The sequence below is a fragment of the Octodon degus genome, unplaced genomic scaffold, assembly GCF_000260255.1.
Source record: "Octodon degus isolate 3935 unplaced genomic scaffold, OctDeg1.0 scaffold00116, whole genome shotgun sequence".
Lineage (NCBI taxonomy): Eukaryota > Metazoa > Chordata > Mammalia > Rodentia > Octodontidae > Octodon > Octodon degus.
Genome location: NW_004524692.1, coordinates 5,431,165 through 5,450,371, shown reverse-complemented (window position 1 = coordinate 5,450,371; position 19,207 = coordinate 5,431,165). Strand labels below are relative to the sequence as shown.

At 42.8% G+C, this 19,207-nt stretch overlaps 1 protein-coding gene across 2 annotated transcripts in view; it reads right to left on the bottom strand.

Annotated features, from left to right (window-relative positions):
• Cfap126 (cilia and flagella associated protein 126) overlaps positions 1 to 4,959 on the bottom strand; it is a 12,137-nt gene extending 7,178 nt beyond the window's left edge. Inside the window, exon 1 of one of the 2 annotated variants that reach the window (XM_023699828.1) lies at positions 4,826 to 4,959. The gene's annotated coding sequence lies outside the window, so the exon portion shown is untranslated. The remainder of the gene's footprint in view (positions 1 to 4,825) is intronic. The other variant, XM_004639971.2, reaches the window with a different exon arrangement.
• Positions 4,960 to 19,207: the final 14,248 nt, after the last annotated feature.

Genomic DNA, 19,207 nt, shown 5'->3' with positions numbered 1-19,207 from the left:
AAGGGAAGGGAAGGGAAGGGAATTGTGAAGTTAAGGGTGTAGTGATAGATGTTTCCAAGTTTCCTTCTGCAGAGGTTTTGCCGCCCAGCCTAGTTCTCTGTCAGGCCTCAGAGCCCTGCTAGATTGATTAGTGTCCCAAGGTGTTTGTTTTCATCCCATAGAACTTCCCAGATATTAAAAATATTTCGGTAACTTACCTAACAAAAGTTTGTAAATTCCTCAAAATTTTATATTGTTAACACAATAACAATTAAAATAAAAATGTTGTTAATACAAAATTGTAGCTAAACTATCATAGTTAGTGCTTTCCAACGTGTAAGTTTGGCCTCAAACTCAGTTTTTAATGTGTTTTTCTTCTCATGGCAAAATTTTAAAATCAGAGTGATGATGATAGGTTAGTAAGGACTCAGACGTCTCTACCCAGTCTGACCCGCGAGGTCACTGCCTGCACGGAGCCATCAGCCGTCCAGGTCTCTGCCCAGTAGCTCTGGGACGCCTGCTCATTACCAGGGCGCGGGGGCAGTGGTCAGTGTTGGGGTGAGAACCTGTTTTTTGTCTCTTTCTGGGGGGTTACAGGAGCTCTTCCCACAAGCTACTGGCCCAAATATGAACTATTCCTACCCTGGATTTTGTAGATTTCCTTATTGGATCTGAACTCACCATTCTGTACTTAGTAAGTCTGGAAGAGATGCATGGCTGCGGATATAAAACTAAATTTGAAATAACGAAGCTCATTTCCTTTGCTGAGACTAAGGCTCCCTCTAGTGGAGACTGTTGTTACATCTCCCTCCAGCCCTCGTGCCACAAAAGAATACTATTTTTTCATTGCTTTTTTTTTTTTTTTTTAGCGTTTATTAATGCTATAACTTTTGGATTTCAATGTGTATATTTTGGTGACATTCATACTCCACTACCCTCAATAATACCCCTGTCCTTCTAGTCCCTTCCTCTTGTCTAATTATAATCTCCCCCTTTTTTTCTTTTTCTTTTTTTGATACAGCGTCTTGCTACGCAGTTCGCACTCGTAGCGAGCCTCCTGTCTCAGCCTCCCCAGCACTGGGATTACAGTCGTGCACCACCACACCTGGTCTCAGGGCTAGCATGGCATGCAGTACCGCAGATCAAACTCGGGACCTTGTGCTTGCTAGGCAGGTGCTTAGACTGCCAAGCTACTTCCCCAGCCCTCCCTCTTACTTTTAAAATTGATTTAAGTTAAATTCATTTTTAATCTCCACAAAAATGTAAAAGTTGTACATATTAATGATGGGCCATGTGGTGTTTTGGTACATGTATATGAGATGTAATCAAAATATATGGTGAATGTTTCCATTTTAAAAAATTATTTCAGTGAAAGACACAAAGCCCTTAACTCAAAATACTCCCCCTCTCATATAATACACTCATCCCAACATTCTTTCCATTTTTAGAAGCAGTTCTGAAAGTCCTCTGTCGTAATGTTTTTTTTCCTTGCTGCTTCAATGCCTTGAATTGCTTAATTTCTGTCACATAGAAGCACAACTGTGTGTCCTCATCCCCCTTATTCACCAGCTCTGGCACCATGCAACTTCTGGCTCTTCCCTCAAAGTCAAATGGTTATGAAAGAGAAACATTTCGAATTGATTCAGCCATGACAACACAACTAAAGACACTTAGGAAAGAGGACTCCCAGAACTACTTCAGAAAGTGGCAAGAAGGATGGGGTCCGTGTGCTCCAAGGGAGGGGAGGTATTTTGAAAGGGACTAATGGTGATCATGGTATCTCCCCGGCCAGGTAAGTATGAAAGGGATTGACAGTAATGTTTCTTCTACTGTAACAATTTAAAAATATTTACCATTCATCATATATTTTAATCACACCTTGAATATCATATATAGTACTTAAATGAGGTGAAACATTTGTCATTTTTACATTTTACTTTATTATTAGTGCTTATTAATTTTATAGAATAATGGGTTTCCATGCATATTCCATCCTAGTTTTATGTCATCTTTTTTAGATTGCACATATTGTGTTAGGCCGAGGGCCTGGGAGATAGCTCAGCCAGAGAGATAGCTCAATAGAATAAGTGCTTGCCTGGCAAGCACAGGGTCCTGAGTTCAATCCCTGGTACCACAAAAATAAATAAATAAATTAAATAAATAAATAAATAAATAAATAAAATTTTAGGCCGAACATCCACTACTTATCTTTCTGAGTCTGGCTTACTTTGCTTAACATAATCTTCAGTTCCTTCCTCTTTGTTCTTCCTTACAGCTGAAAAATGCACTTTGTATAATACTACATTTTCTTTATCCATTCATGTGTTGATGAGCACCTAGGCTGCCTCTATATCATGGCTATTTTGTGAACTGGGCCACAATAAGCTTCAGTATGCCAACTTTAACTCCTTTGGGTAAATACCAAAGAATGCTGTAGAGAGAACAAAGAATAGCTCTATTTTTGGTTTTTTAAGGAAGCTCCCTTCTGATTTCCCTCATGGTCATAGTAATTTACATTTTCATTCTCACCAGAAGTGGTTTTTGTGTAGCCATCCTGACTGGGGTGAGATGGAAACTCACTGTAATTTTGATTTACATTTTCCTAATGACTGAAAAAAATCAGAGAAGTATATTTTCTAGCCCAGTCCCTTTCACCTAATGTCTTCTCTCCCTGACAAAAATTAAATTTAATTATATATTGCCGTATAAAGAAACATATCTCCCTTTTCAGGCAAACAGCATACTGTTTATATATCTTACATTTTCCTTTCTTCCTTAAAGTATTCTTGGGCTGGAGATGTACTTGGCACAGTGTTTCCCTAGCAGGGCCCAGGTTTCTTTTGAGAAATGCCTGCTCAATTCATTTGTTTATTTATTGATAAAGTGAGACTCTCTCAAAAGAAAGATAGAGACAGACAGATAGAGAAGAAAGAGACTAACAACTCTAGAGAAAATTGGGCTAGAGATATAGACATTTCACAGAGAAACAAATTACTATAACAACATTAAAAAGTGTTCAGCATGTCTCAGAACTTTAAAAGTACAAATTAAAACATACTATATCTTATGAGAGTAGTGCAAACCAGTAACTTAAAAAAAAAAAAAATTCTTTGTTGACCAGTCTACTAGAAAACAAGTAGTCCAATACGTTGAGTATAGAAATAGAAATTGGTACAATCTCACGGTGGAGGGGAACTTGGTGATACTTGGCTCCCATAATTAGAGATGCCTTTTGATTGAGCAATTCCATTTCTGGGAACTGTCTGCAAGCACCCTGGCAAAAAGAAGTATACTCCAGCTATTTAATGGTGCATTACTTTTTAACAGTTACAGACTGGAAATGACCCATTTCTTGGTTAATAAGAGGCTATCGTGCTCCACACAGTGGAGGATTTTGCAGCTAAAAAAGCAATGAAGGAGCCCGGTGTGTTAGCACAGGCCTGTGAGGCCAGCACTCTGAGAGGCTGAAGGGGAAGGATCTTGAGTCCAAGCCCAGCCTGGGCAATTTATTAACAATGAGGAATACTTTTATATGCTACCAGGAAATGATTGACAAGAAATACTTTTTTTCAGTGCTGAGAATCAAACCTGGGCCCTGCTAGGGAAACACTGTGCCAAGTACATCTCCAGCCCAAGAATACTTTAAGGAAGAAAGAAAAACATAAGATTTATAAACAGTATGCTGTTTGCCTGAAAAGGGAGATATGTGCTTTCTTATATGACAATATATAATCAATATATAATTAAATTTAATTACTGTCAGGGAGAGAAGACATTAGGTGAAAGGGACAGGGCTAGAAAATAAACTTCTCTGATTTTTTTTTTTTGCTTTTGCTTTTGCTTTTCCTTTTTCAGAGTGATTTTGGGACCATGTAAGCATTTTACATGATAATAAAACAAGATTCACTCTTGTTGCATAGGTCCTGCTTTACCTTGGTCTTAACCATCCAGCAGAAAAGTATAAAAATGAAATATAAGAAGTAAAGCCATGCTGTTATGTTGAGGTGTAGGGGACTCAGGTCAACAATTTCTGACATTGCCAGTCAAGCGGAAGACCCAATACTATTATGGGCTACTGGACTCTTTTAGAATATTTTGCTGAGTTTACACACCTATAATATTCAAATAACGGAACTTAACAAAAAAGGGGATACAGATGAATGTCCATTTTGTATCTGTGTATTCAAAGTGGTTAGGATAGATATATAGTTACATTTTCTTAATGAATAGAGGGATTTGTTCTAATGGTGTTTGTAAATAGGATATCATGCATCTTGTACAGCAATTAACCACTAGGAAGAATGTATGCAATGTGTTAATTACTGAAACTGTTCTACCAATTTGATCTGAAACTGTCTCATTGCTATTTGTTTATCAATAAAATTATGGGAAAAAAATTTTAAAAAAAGAAAAAAAAAACAAGATTCAGCTTTTAAAGCAGCATTTCCTAAAATAAAAAAAAAAAAAAAAAAAAAAAAATCTTTATTTTTAACAACAAAAAGGTTTTGAAAGAAGACTTTAGAATAGAACATAAAAAGCAGCAATTAAGTATAATATAAAACTACAGTACAATATAGAAGCTATACAGCCAGGTGTGGTGGTGCACCCTCATCATCTCAGCCCTTGGGAGGCCGAGGCAGGAGGAGTGCTGAGAGATCAAAGTCAGCCTGAAATACATAGCAAGACCTTATCTTAAAAAAAAGAAAGAAAAAGAAAAGAAAGGAACAAAAAGAAATGGAAGATCAAAGGGTCAAGGACAGACCTTAAGGTCCACAAGGGCGTGGGGAGATGAGAGACAGGAGAAGCTCCAACAGCCAGCATTTGGGTTTTGTGACCCAGCACCCACTTCATGTTGAGGTGGATTCCCACCACCTCTGCCCAGGAAGAGGTGACTGATGCTGCTGTCACTGTGACTCAGCTCCCCACAAAGCACTGCCTGAGGAAGGAAGCTGGTGGGGACTGTGAGAAGTAGGGGCTAAAGGCCAACTGTCCGGCTAGGCTGGAGGGGCCAGCTACGGGTGACCTCCCTCCAGGTGACCTCCCTCCAGGCCAGCCCCATGGGCTCCCTGAGTGCTGCAGTCACAGGCACTGCAGCTCTGCCTTCTGGGAGACTGGGGCTTCCTCAGTTCGTGCTATTGAGGGGCAGAGATGAGGCCTCTTCTCACCAAGTAACTGCCACTCAGTGTACACCATGTGCTGGGGTACCCTGGTTGTCACGTGACACAGTTAACTCAATGAAATGACTTGTAATCCAGTTTCAGAATGTACATGCTTCCCATTCCTGTTGCCCTGTGGTCCTGCCCTTTGCTAGTTGCCCCCTACCCTGTCCCTCACATGCCTTTTCAGTTTCCACTGAAAGTATAAGAAAGGAACACTAAAAATAGTCCAGTTTCCTAAGTTCATTTTCTCATGGTGTGAACTTTAATTCTTTAGGTCAGCTCTGTGGCCCTGCTTTTTAATAAACAAGGGGCAGGGGAGATGGCTCAGTGGAATAAGTGCCTCCCTGGCAAGCACAAGGGCCTGAGTTCAATCCCTGGTTCCGAAAAATAAATAAATAAAAATAAATAAAAAATAAACAAATTGGGTGTGGTGGTGCACACCTATTATCCCAGCACTCTGGGACACTGAGGCAGGAGAATTACAAATTTGAGCCAAATCTGGAAAATTTACTAAAACAGGTAAAAAGGGCTGGGGATGTAAAATAAAAAAGGAAACTGAAGCACAAAAAAATCTTTAAAGAGTTTATTTGAGCAAACAAAATTCATGAATTAGAGCTGGGTATGGAGGTGCATGCCTATAATCCCAGCACTCAGGATGTTGAGGCAGGGGGACCCCTGGGAGTTCAAGGCTAGCCTTGCCACATCCTGTGCGGCACTCCAAGTTCCCAGGGCCAGGACCATGGGAGAATAAAGAAATAAAGGTAAGAGACAACATACAGAAAGTGGAGTTCAGGCGGAGCCTGTCTCTGGGAGAGAGAAAAGGAGCAGCTCAACCCCTGCAGTAAGTTTTCATTTATACCTCTGGCAGGTTGGTTTCACGTGACACCCCTTTGCTTAACTAGCTTGGCTGTCGACCCCAGTGTTTTTGGGGTCTGGAGCACCTGCTCCCAGGAGTGCTCTGTACCCTCAAGGCGTTCCTCTGGTGCCCGTGCCCTCCACTCCGCACACGTGAACAGTCTCCAGCTCACCTGCTTCAGACACAGTCCCAGCTGCACCCTGAGTTCAAGGCCGGCCTAAACTATGAAGCCAGACACTGTCTCAAAAAATAAAACCCCAGGGGGCTGGAGAGATGGCTTAGTGGTCTAAAGCACCTACTTGGAACAAGCTTGGCAAAGCACAGGGACTGCGGTTCGATCCCCCAGCACCACGTGCCAGCCAGCCCCACCCCCTGGTGGGCTGAGCTGGCCACACACACACACACATACACACACACACACACACACACACACACACACAATAAATAAATAAAAATAAAACCCCCAAGCAAACAAAATTTATGACTCAGCGATTCTGAACCAGAAAGGGTCCCAGGGTTCCAGTGCAGAGGCGTAAGGCAGAGGGTTTCAGTGAACATGAAAGTGAAGCAAAGAACAGAGTTGGTTGGTTTGGCTGTACAGCCCCTTGATCAATTTCGTAGGAAAATCCATAGTTATATAAGTTTGTGGCTACTTGTGCTTGGCTGAAGTCAAGTTCTGTTTTTATGTATTGCGAATACAGGAAGTTGTCAAGTTATGTTTTGCATATGCTTGCAAGGGAGCCAGGCTGAGGTCACCCACAAGGTCTCAGTGTTTTGTTTTGATACTTCAGGTGGCCTGTGATTTTTAATTGTCTCCACTTTAATTTACAGTCTAGCTGGAGAATGATGTACTCATCTGAAAACTTATTTCTGTCGACTCCCTCATCTTTCTTTGTCTTGTCACTTCTTTAAGAGATGAATTTTCAGACACATTGAAATTATGTAAGGAAAAAATTTGGGCTAATGAGGTCTGTTCCCAGATGCATAATGTAAGCGCTTCTCCAGGAGTCAGTTAACAAAAATAGGCAAGGGAGAAAGATAGCTCTTGCCCCAAATTTATTGGTTGTTAAGGACAGCTGCCGGGCTGTGGATCCTACAGAAGCAAAAAGCAACGGGAACTTTTTACAGTGTTACACAGTGGCATGTTAATCAGCCTCATGAAGCAAGGAGGCTGGTCATGGTGGAACACTCCTATAATCCCAGCATTTAGGAGGCCGAGGCAAGAGGATCCTTGTGAGTTGGAGGACAGCCAGAACTACATAATGATTTCAAGGCCAGCCTGGACTACACAGTGAGACCCTGTCTCCAAAAACAACCAAAAAAAAAAAAAAGAGAGAGAGAGAGAGAAAAGAAAAAGAAAGAAAAGACATGAGGTACGCCTCGGTAGTGAGTGTGTGTTTACCTCGTACAAGGCCCTGCGTTCAGTCCTCTGCGTGTGTGAGCACACATACACACACCCACACACACGGAAGGAAATTCTGACATAAGCTACAACGTGTAGGAAACCCAAGGACATTACACAAAGTGAAACGAGCCAATCAGAAAGGACACTGTGTGGTTCTGTTTGCACATGGCACTCCGCAGCAGTCCATTTTGCAGTGGCAAAAGGTGAAACAGCAGTTACCCAGGGCTGGGGGTTATGCTTAATGGGCACAGAGTTTTTATTTTTATAAGATGAAAAGAGGTCTGGACATGGATGGTGATAACGACTATAAAACAGGGTACTTCATGCCCCTGAACTGTGTACTCAGAAATGTTTAAGACCGTGCATTGTATGTATATTCTACCACCCAAGAATACCGGGGGAGCGAGGTAAGGACTGCTGAGGACTGCTGAGAAGCCTGGCAAGGAGGTGCCAGGGGCTGACTTCAGAGTGAAATGGCTTCTCATTTTAACAGTTACAAAGGGGATTGTTGGGGCTGGTGAGATGGCTCAGTGGTCTAAAGCACCTACTTAGAACAAGCTTAGCTAAAGCAGCGGGACCATGGTTCAATCCCCCAGCACCACATGCCAGCCAGCCCCACCCCCTGATGGGCTGAGCTGGCCACACACACACACAAATGAAATTTTTAAAAAAGGTGGGGGGGATTGTTGCTTTCCCAGCCTCTGCCTCCCTCTTTTTTATATGCACAGATTGCTTGGTCCTCTGCCTTAAATAACCCAAATCTCAGTCGCTCTTTTTTCTTTGGTCAGAAATGAGGTACAGGGTGGGGAATTTTGTAAAACAAATCTACAAGATTTTTTATGCTTACATTATCAGTGAACAATTAAAATACAGCCAAAGTGTTTGAACTTATTTTTATGATAACTTCACACAGGACAGGAATATTAGTACATTTTTACTATGAGAAAGCTGAAGCATATAAAAGTGAAAGAATTGCCCCAAGAGCAGACAGCAAACAAGTTGTGGAACCAGTTTTCAACCCAGGTATTCTGGCAAACCACCAAAGCATCGTGTTCTTGAAAGCCCACATGCTCAAATCTGAAATCTTTGGTCCTCATTTAAACTGATTGGGTAAACAAAGAGAAACAAGTTTCTTTCCTGTGGGAATTCTCAGAGGTTTAATTTCCTAATGTGTACCGAGGCTCCTCAAGACCAGGGGAGGGATATAATTAAAAATCATCTTTGTTTCAACTCACTTAGTCATTGGATTTATTTTTCATGGAATAACTTAAGGAACTTGGCCTAAATTTTGTCAGACTCTGCATGGAATATGCATCAATGCTACTTGAAGGGAAAAATTGAATTTTTTTTTTTCATTTCAAAAATGGGGGTGTGGGGAGATATCTCAGTAGAGTAAGCACTTGCCTGGCAAGTTCAAGGGCCTGAGTTCAATCCCTGGTTCCACAAAATAAATAAATAAATAAATAAATAAATAAATAAATAAATAAATAAAAATAAAAATAAAATTCAGTTAAAAATGATAAAAATTGAGATACTAAGAAACTCAGTGATTTGTTCAAGAATATAACCAGTTATTCTGAAGTGAAACTAGAATTCTAAGTCTTTGCATTAAGCTACATCCCAAGCCTTTTTCATTTTAATTTTGAGGCAATGTCTTGCTAAGTCACTACGTTGCTCAGGCAGGGCTCTCACAGTCACCTTGCTCATCTTTCCAGAGTGCTGGGATTACAGGTGTGTGTCACCTCATCTGGCTAGAAAGAAGAGTTTTTATCTGAGTAAGCATGTGCCCAATGAAAATTTTTTGTTAGGATGGAAGAGGAAAAAGAAATTGTGTCAGAGAACTCTCTTTGCTACTAAATTTAAACACTTGGTATGTATTTGTTGTTGGTGATGGTGTTTGGTTTTTTGAGATGAAGTCTTGTTTGTCCAGGCTGGCCTGAAACTTGCAAGCCTCCCCCCTCCACTTCCTGGGTAACTTGGAAATACAGTAAGATTTGTAAGAACTCAATTTATGAACTTCTAAGTTGCAAATTTTCACAGACATACTTTATAAGACTCACTTTGTCAGCTTACGAATGAATCCAATTTATGAACAGTTCTCCAGAATGGAACTCGATAGTAACTTTTTACTCTATAGGGACGTGCTCCTGAGAAGGCTTGTTATGTATTCTTCCAGATGTTTTTCTTCTTGTCTTACCTCATTCCATTTCAACTTGCCCTTTTCACATATCATTGTCAGAGTTCTTAGTTGCAGGCAGTATAAATTTACTGTCTAATTACACAGAAACCTAACTTTTAAAGACAAAAGCAACTAATACGGTTTTGGAAGGCAGGTGATCTAAACTTGGATTTTAAATTATTTTCGACAATCCAGAGCTGGTCCCCATACTGCCATTGCTTCTGGGTACAACTATGTGGCTTGCAGGCATGATGGACCACTTGGCTGGCCTCATGGGTACGTGACACAGGGTCACATCACATAGAGACCTGTGGTAGCGCGAGGCTCTTTTCTATCTTTTCTTTCTTCCTTTTTCTTCTTTTTTTCTCTTTTTGAGACTGGGTCACTATGTAGTTCAGGAAGGCCTTGAGCTCACTTTGTAGCCCTGGCTGGCCTTGAACTCACAATGATCCTCCTGCCTCCGCCTTCCCACTGCTGGGATTCAAGGTGTACGCTACCCATCACACCGGGCTTCAAGGGGCTCTTTTCTTAAAGCCTTGATAGAACAAGGCTTTAAGAAAGACCTACATTTGCTTTTTACACTGCCCCCTCCCTTGAGTATATGGCCAGTCCTGGGTGCTGGTCATTGGCTGCTGCTGCAAGAGCCACTATCACTACTGTCACTGGAAAGCAGGTCCTGACACAGCTAGGAACCTGCCTCTCACTTCTTTGATCCTCTGTTTTTATGTGCCCTTGATGAAAGAATTCATTCAAGATACACAGGTAGCTGTGCAGAAGTCTAGGTAGAATTTATTGTAAAATGCATACAGAGTCATGCCCTGGCTGCCCTGTGCAAACCTGGATGCACTATTATAGATACAGAAGTTGTTCTTTTTTTTTTTTTAATATTTTTTTAATATTTTTTATTTATTTGAGAGAGAGAGAGAGAGAGAGAGAGAGAGAGAGAGAGAGAGAGAGGTGTGTGTGTGTGGCCAGCTCAGCCCACCAGGGGCGGGGCTGGCTGGCATGTGGTGCTGGGGGATTGAACCGTGGTCCCTGATGCTTTGCCAAGCTTGTTCTAAGTAGGTGCTTTAGACCACTGAGCCATCTCTCCAGCCCCCAGAAGTTGTTCTTGAGTGTCCTCTGAGAACTAGGATTCTTAGGATACTTATCAATGTTTTGCTTAGAAGTTACTTTGGAATTTCAGCCTGTCTGCCTGTCCTTTTTAGGTGCTCAGTGTTTGCTTGGGGTCTTTAAGCATGGAAAGAATATATGGAAGAGAATCTGAGAAGGCTCTGTTCTTACTTTAAACCGGATCCCAAAGCAAGAGACTTGAAAACCTTTGCTGATGTCACTGTGGGTCTTGGGCTGTGCCAGCCAGGAGCTCTGTGGCCTTTGTCGTTAGACAGCCAGAGGGCCAGGTGTCAGAAGAACTGCACCCACGTGTCACTTGAAGGTGTCACTGTGCTCTGGGATCACTTCGCTTCAGGCCTGAGACTTAACAAATGATTATAAACATGTTATACTTTGACGCCTTTCTTTACTCAACTGGCAGTGCATGCTGCTTTAGACCTCCATTTGTCCTGTAGGCCCAGTAGATCTGAAACCTGCCTGACAATGGCGACCTCTGGAAAGCAGGTGAGGCTGCGCCTGCTGCTGTAACCTCACCAGGAGAGATTCGGTGTCTTTGCGGCTGCTCACTTGATTCCGGCTCAGGATGTGGGACTCACACATCCGCACTGCAGCATGTCCTGCTACAATAGAAGCTACAAAAGCAAGGGTCTGGGGTAAGGGAGTAGGAGAAAAGCAGTCTTTTGTAAGGTGGAGTGAAAGCCTCCAAATGTAGGAAACAGGTTCAGAGATTCAATAACCAAAATGGGTCAAAATGCCCAATAAAATAGAACTGCATGAATATATATAGATTTACCTCTTTCTTTGAAGTAATATGCTAGAGGTATACTATAATTTGTAGATTCATAGTTTCTTTTTTTTCTTTTTTTTTTGTACTGGGGATCAGGCTCAGGACCTGGTAATTCCCAGGCAGGCACTTATGCTGCTGTGCTATCTCTTGGGCATGTATTTTTGTCTTTTTGTAACTGCAAGTTTATAGTAAACATCTGGGTATATTTGGTCTTATATAGTGATCATTTTATTCCAGTAAGCCACATTCTTTTTTGTTGTTGTTGTAAGCTACATTCTTAAAAGTATAGTTGTTGTATAGAAGTGAGTATGCATTGGCCTGTTTTCCGTCTATGTACCAGAGGCGTGCTGGTTAGCTCAGTTAAGCACCTGCATGGGCAAACCCAGCAGGCGCGCATCCACATGCCATACCAGACCTGCCCTGAAGGCAGCCTGAGCGAGCAAAAAAAAATCCATCTCTGTAACAAATACCAAAGGTAATCAATGTAAAAAGAAAAAGGGTTTACTTCAGTTCATGGTTTTAGAGGTTTCAGTTGCTATCCGTTGTCCCTGGTCTTTAAGCCTATGGCAGTGTTTGGCACACCAAAGCGGCTCATGTCCTAGCTGGAAGGCAAAGGGTAGGGCCATGTCCCCTTCAAGGGCACAAATGCACTGACCAGGATTTCTTGTTTGTTTATTTATTTATTTTTGCAGTACCGGGGACTGAACTCAGGACCCTGTGCTTGTCAGGCAAGTGCTTATTCTACTGAGCTACCTCCCCAGGCCCCAGAAGGACTTCTGAAATGCCCTGTCTCAGGCTTCCCCACTTCGCAGTCGCCAGGGAACTGAGGGGGATGCTCACCCACACCATGGTGGTGCGTACTTCTATCTTCGGATGTGTTGTTGATTACCTTCAAGAATGATAGTAATTAGGGGCCAGGGAGATGGCTCAGTAGAATAAGTGCTTCCCTGGCAAGCGCAAGGACCTGAGTTCAATCCCTGGTTCTGGAAAAAAAAAAGAAGAATTTATATTTTAACTAGCACACTAAAGTGCTTCTTCTGTCCTTTCAGTTTCTGGATATTATCACTCTTTTTATCAACTTTTTTTTTTCTGTATTTAGGACAGGGTCTACAGGGTCTCACTACATAGATCGGACTCATAGTGATCCTCCTGTTTTCAGCCTCCCAAGTGCCGGGATTACAGACCTGCACCACCACGCCCAGTCTCAATCACGGTCTCAGCACGCCTGGTAGGTGGGACCAGCACAGTACACCAAGGATTGAACCCTGGCCTCTGTGCTCTGCCTAAGCAGGTGCTTTAGTCCACTGAGCTATCAGGCCAGCCTTTCTTTTTATCAAACTGATGGATGAAAAATTGTGTTTTGTTTTTTTTTTTAAACTTTTATTTATTTATGTGTGTGTGTGTGTGGCCAGCTCAGCCCACCAGGGGGCGGGGCTGGCTGGCATGTGGTGCTGGGGGATTGAACCACGGTCCCTGTGCTTTGCTAAGCTTGTTCTAAGTAGGTGCTTTAGACCACTGAGCCATCTCACCAGCCCGATGGATGAAAAATTGTATCTCATTTTTTGTCTCATTATTTTTTAATTTGCAATTGCTTAATGATGAGCACATTTTTAAAAAAAATTATGTATTTGGTACAGGGTCTCACTATGCAGCTCTGACTCATAGTGATCTTCCTGTCTCAGACTCCCTAGCACTGGGATTACAGGCATACACCACCATGCCCGCTGGGGATTGAACTCAGGCCCTTGCACTTGCCCTGCAAGTGCTTATTCCACTGAGCCATCTCTCCGGCCCACCCCCCTTGTTTCTCTTTCTTGCAATTTGTAGACACTCTAGTTATATTAGAGATAGTCTCTATTATTCATGTTTTGGAATTATTTCTTTGAAAATTTTTCTAGTCTTAACATAATGTGTGTCATCATCCTTTTAACTAGTTAAACGTATCTTTTCCTTTATGGCTCCCATTTGGTTATTGTTTCTTAAGAAAGTTTCATTTCCCATTTCTTACTGGTTAATTACAAAAATTGGTAACAAAAAGTTTTATAGAAGGATATTTAATACCAGGCATGGTAGTGTATACCTGTAACCCTAGAACTCTGAGAGGCTGAGGCTGCAGGATTGCAAGCTTGAGCTCCACCTGGAGAACTTGATTTAGTGAGATCCTCCTTTAAACATTTTTTAAAAAGAGGGCTGGAGATGTAATTCAGTGCAAAAGTCCCAGATTTAACCTCCAATACCACAAAAAAGACATGTGAAACCTACAGTGTCCCAGAGGACTTTATTCTATAGGCCTGGAAAAGCCACCAAGATGTTTACCATTTTATTCTACAAATGCAGGATAATAACATCTCTCCTACCTACTTCCCAAGATTGCTGTAAGGGTGAAACCAGATTTTAAAGAAGTAAAGATACAAGAAAAGTATAAATATGGGTTATAAGGATATGTTATTATTATAATGTGCATCCCCACTTTACTTGAAAGGTAACATGACAAGTGAAAAGATCACCAAGCTGACAAGCCATGTCCCATCTGTGCCACTTGCTAACTACTCTGCTTTTGGGCAGCTGGCCTTCCTTCTAGGAAGCCATGCCATCACTGGTAAAGTCAAAGGGTTGGTCTCCAAGTTCCCATCTTCCTTCCTTCCTTCCTTCTTTCTTTTTTTTCTTTTTGATCCCAGGGATCAAACCGAGGACTTTGTACTTGCCAGGAAGGCACTTATGCCACTGAGCTATCTCCCTGGCCGTGTTCTTTCTTTTCTTCTTTCTGTCTTTTTTTGTTCTTTCTGTTTCCTTTTCCTTCCTTCTTTCCTTCCTCCCTTCTGTTAGAGATCAAACCTAGACAAGCACTCTATCACTAAAGCTACATCTCCAGACCCCTTTCAGCTTTTGCCATCTAAAAACATTATAGTCAAATCACTAATAAAAAGTTACATAGCCATCTTTTGTATTTAAGGTATATTCTTTTTTTTTTTTTTTTTTTTTCAGAACTGGGGATTGAACTCAGGCCCCCGCACTTGCCAGGGAAGCACTTATTCTACTAAGCCATCTCCCCAGCCCCTTAAGGGATATTCTTAAGGCCAGGCCTTTATCAAGCCAGGCATGGGGACTGGAGTGGATGGATAACTGTGGAGCTACAGAGACTAATCAGAAGTCCTTTGCAGTTGCTCAGGTGAATGATTGACTGTAGATTAGACTGGAGTAGGAACAAATGAAGGGGAGAGCAAAGAAGTTTTGATGAAAGGTCTCAATGATCATTTGCCCCTCCTTGGGGTGTCTGAGTCACACTGGGCACTCAAGTGATTGAGTTAGTTAATCTACCACACATGTGATAGAGGTCAGTACACAAGCTTTAGTAGCAAAATGTAGTCAGGGTTCACAAGGGAAAAGAATACAGGACACATAATTTAGAGGATTATTTTATAATATTAACTCAAACAGCCAAATGCAAAAGAGTGCAAGAGATCTATTTATGCACTAGAGACCCAAAAAATCCAGCTGAGGGCCTGGATCCCACAACAATGTCCTGTATGAGTCCAGCTGAAGACCCAGAGCCCACGGCAATGTCCTCCACAAGACCAGCTGGAGGTCCAGAGCACATGATGTCGTCTCATGTGTGCCTGTACCAAGAGTCTGCACTGGGAAGGCCCAAGGTCAGTGGTGAAAGCTGGAAAGGTTGTGTCAGCAGGCTGAGGGATCTGCACTAGAGCCAAGAAGCGACACTCAAAGTAAGGGCCAGAGCTCCCCCTAAGAGAATAGCAGCCATTCTCAGTGACAATGAGGCCTCAAACTCCTCTGAAGATGGGAACTGGAGAGTTTATATCAGGAAAACCAGCGTGACAGTCTTCTCCAGGAGAGTCACCAGCACACCGTCTTTCCCTGCAGTTCTCCTTTTATGCTGTTGGCCACTATCCTCAGGCGGGCTTTCCACTCCCAACACCGCGCTGATTCACTTCAGCTGGGTATTGCAAGTTGCCCATTAGCTGAGCCACCACACAAAACCAAAATTAATCTTCCTATTTCCTGTCCTGACCCCAAATTTTTCTCCAATTTTAAGACTTTCTTGCGCAGACCAGTATTTTAAAATGAAATGGCTCACAAATTATTAATTATGCTAAGATATGTGGTGGGGGAGGACACAAAAGAATCACATTCCATAGTTGATCTAACCTTGTTCTTAGGTCTCTAGCTTACGATATGAGGAGTCGTGGGAAAAATTTTAACTGCCCAGGTAAAGATACATTTTTTTCTCATTTAAGTAGCAGTGGTGATTGTTTCTAAGGATGACCAGAGCAATATCTCCCATCCCATTCCATTGCAATGTGAACTTACAGTTACCTTTCAAGCAGAAGAGTAATCCCAGCCCTGGGAGGCTGAGGCAGGAGGATTGTATATTTGAGCACATTCTGGGCAATGTAGCAACTTAAGGAGGCCCTGTTTCTAGAACAAAAAATGAAAAAAGGGCTGGGGATGTAGCTTACTGCAAAGGACCTTAGTTTTAATCCCTAGTAAGAAAAAGGGGAGGAGAGGAAGAAGTTTTGTGATCCATTGAATCTGGCTTGGCTCTGTAACCTGTTTTAGCCAACACAATGTGGAGGAGGTGCTACAGTAACTTTAAGGGTGAAGTTTTATTTATTTATTTTAAAGCTTATTATTTTGTTCTTCTAAACAACCATGCTTTAATATTGTTGATTCTATTATTTTTTATATTCACTATTTTTTTGTCTGTTTTATTTCTTTTCTCTTTGTATCTTAGGTCTACAGGGTGTTCAGAGTCTCTCTACTAGATTGGACTTGTAGTGATCTGCCTGTTTACAGCCTCTGAAGAGCTGGGATTACAGGCATGCACCATCATGCCCAGGGTGGAGCCAGCACAGCAGGCCTAGGGATCGAACCCTCAACCCCTGTGCCTGCTTGCAGATGCTTTGTTCCGCTGAGCTATCTGGCTGGCCCTCTCTGTTTCTTTTTGATGGGCTTTGGATATAGTGTTCTTCTTTTGTAGTTGAGTTGCTGATTACAGATCTTTTTTTTTCCTGTGGCTGGCTCAGCTCACCCCTTGGGGTGGGGCTGGCACAGCATGTAGTGCCAAGGATCAAACTGTGGTCTCTGCACTTGCCTAAGCTTTCCTAGGCCGGTGCTTTAGACCACTGAGTTATCTTGCCAGCCCTAGAGGCAAGGTTTTAACAAATGATAGCTTTTGCCTTTGCTGATCAGAGTATGCTTCTCCAAAGTCAGTTGCCATGTAAGGAATCTGTTACTTTGGCACAGACAAAGGGTCCCAGTGAGGGACCAAAGCTATCTTGAATGGTCTAGCCTCAGTCAGCCTCCTATCACAACAGCCCTGATTGAGTCCCACCCAGCCAAGAGAGTCATTAAAAATAATGCCCCTGGGCCAGGGAGCTGGCTCAGGGCTGGGGAGATGGCTCAGTAGAATAAGCACTTCCCTGGCAAGTGCAAGGGTCTGAGTTCAATCCCTGGGTCCACAAAAAAAAAAAAAAAAGAAGCACCCCCAACCCTGGCCACTTCAGTTTTTTCATTGCCCAGGTAACAGTTCTTATTCCAGTTCCAGTTGTTTCTGTCTCTTGAAAGTGGCTGGTCACTGTGATGTACATTGTATAAACCAATCCCCAGTTGAGAAGCCATCCTGCCCCTGTACTTCCTGCTTGCTTATCCCAGGTAAGCTCTAGGTCACCAGAGATTAGGACCTGATGTTTTGGGAATGATCCAGATCAGTGACCATCAATATAAACAAACCTGCCTCCAAATCCTGAGTGTCATTTTGGTGTTTCTGCTTGCCATTGCTATACAACTAATTTATTATGCTCCAAAAGTCTGTGGATCAAGAATTTGGAAAGGGCACAATGGAACAGCAGAGGCTCCCCAGTCACTGGGACTTCACCTGGGAAGACTTGGATGTGGGAGGTGACCTGACAGTTGGGGGCTGGAGTCGCCTGGGACCACTGAGTTGGATCTCAGCAGGGGGTGGCAGGACACAAACGTGGTCCCTGCTCCATCACTTTCAGGATGGCTGGACTCTAGAGTATCCCGAGAGCACAATACTTTGTAGTTGATGTATCACCTGGCTTTGACCTCATCCCACTTCCATCTTAGTCATAGGGTTACTCAATCCAAGAAGGACAGTGACCTGAGAGTGACGTGCACTGCTGTAATCCAAGCACTTGGGAGGCTCGGGCAGGATTGCCAGGGCAGCCCAAGTCCCATAACAAGATTCTGTCTCAAAACAAAATAAATGAAAGACAAAAGCCAGAGCTCACCAGTAGCACAGGCTTATCAGGGGCCCCCTGGCCACTAGGCCAGCCCAGAGAATCTCATACAGGCTATGAGGTCTTTCCTAGGGTCACAAACAGGAAGGCAGGCCAGGAAAGGAAAAGTTCAAAATGGGACTTTCAAGAGAAAGAGTTCAGTGTAAAGGAGTTGTGGCCACCTGCCAGGGACACGGCTTGAGAAAGTACAGAGCCTGGTAGTTGCCTGCCAAGAGCAGGGTTGAAGAATGATGGGGGTTATGGGGTATGGCTGGGGTTGCTGGGCCTGAACAACCCATGATTTTACATCTTTAGGTATAAGAGCTTAGCAGAATGGAAGAGCCTTTAGGTGGCTTCTGATAGCTTAGATGGCACCCTGATTCCTTTAATAACTAAAACCAAGATACAGGGTTTAGAAGGTATTTAGTTCTATAGGTAAAGGTCTGGCCTTCCTGGCTACTCTGCCTGGTGGCCGGTTGTATTTTTCACAAGAATTTCACATGCTTTTCTTAAATGTGACATCAAAGCCAAGCCCAGCAGCATTTGCCTATAGCATTTACTCCAGAGGCTGAGGCAGGAGGGTTGCTGGACCCCTGGGTAACACAGCTATACCTTATCACAAGCAAAAATAAAAACAAAAACCACGATACACCTTCAGATTTCACTGAAGTATTTGGGAGTGTGCTGCCCAGGGGGTGGGAGAGAACTGCTGCTAGCTGAAGGCAGGAGAAAGTAGCGGGCCTCCCAAGCTCAGCCTCAGACAGTTTGCTTATTGCCTCTTCTGGTAGCAGGTAAGGTCCACTTGTCTGCCCATGGCGGCCTGGGGCTCGTGATCTCCTATTTGGCTTGAGCCTCTCCGCTGACCCCTCCAACACTGGAGGACAAAGTGCTCTGTGTGTAGCACTGGTTTCAACAGACACCCTGATGTGGAAAAGGCTGTTGTGGACAATCCAGGTAAAACGACCAGGTTTAAACCTAGCTTCATTTCTTAATGAATGAAATGGGATCTCGGGCGGTTCTCTTCATAAGTTTATTTTTTCATCTGTAGCATTTTCACGATAATGGTTATTACATCAGAGTATTAAAAAGACAAAATGAGGGGCCGGGGAGATGGCTCAGTAGAATAAGCGCTTCCCTGGCAAGCGCAAGGGTCAGAGTTCAATCCCTGGTTCCGCCAAAAAAAAAATAAAAAGACTAAATGACACTGAATTAGTCTGAGCCAAAGCAAGTGTAAAACGTTATTCATTAGGATTAGAAAGTGGTGATTAGCAAATTAAAGACCTGGAGAGCTACTTAATTAAAGAGAACGGGTTAGCCGTTGAAGTCAGAATTCTTTTATTAATAACACATTTGTTTTTTTATTTTTTAAAATTTATTTGTGTGTGTGTGGGGGGGCAGCTCAGCCCACCAGGGGGCGGGGCTGGCTGGCATTTGGTGCTGGGGGATTGAACCGCGGGCCCTGTGCTTTT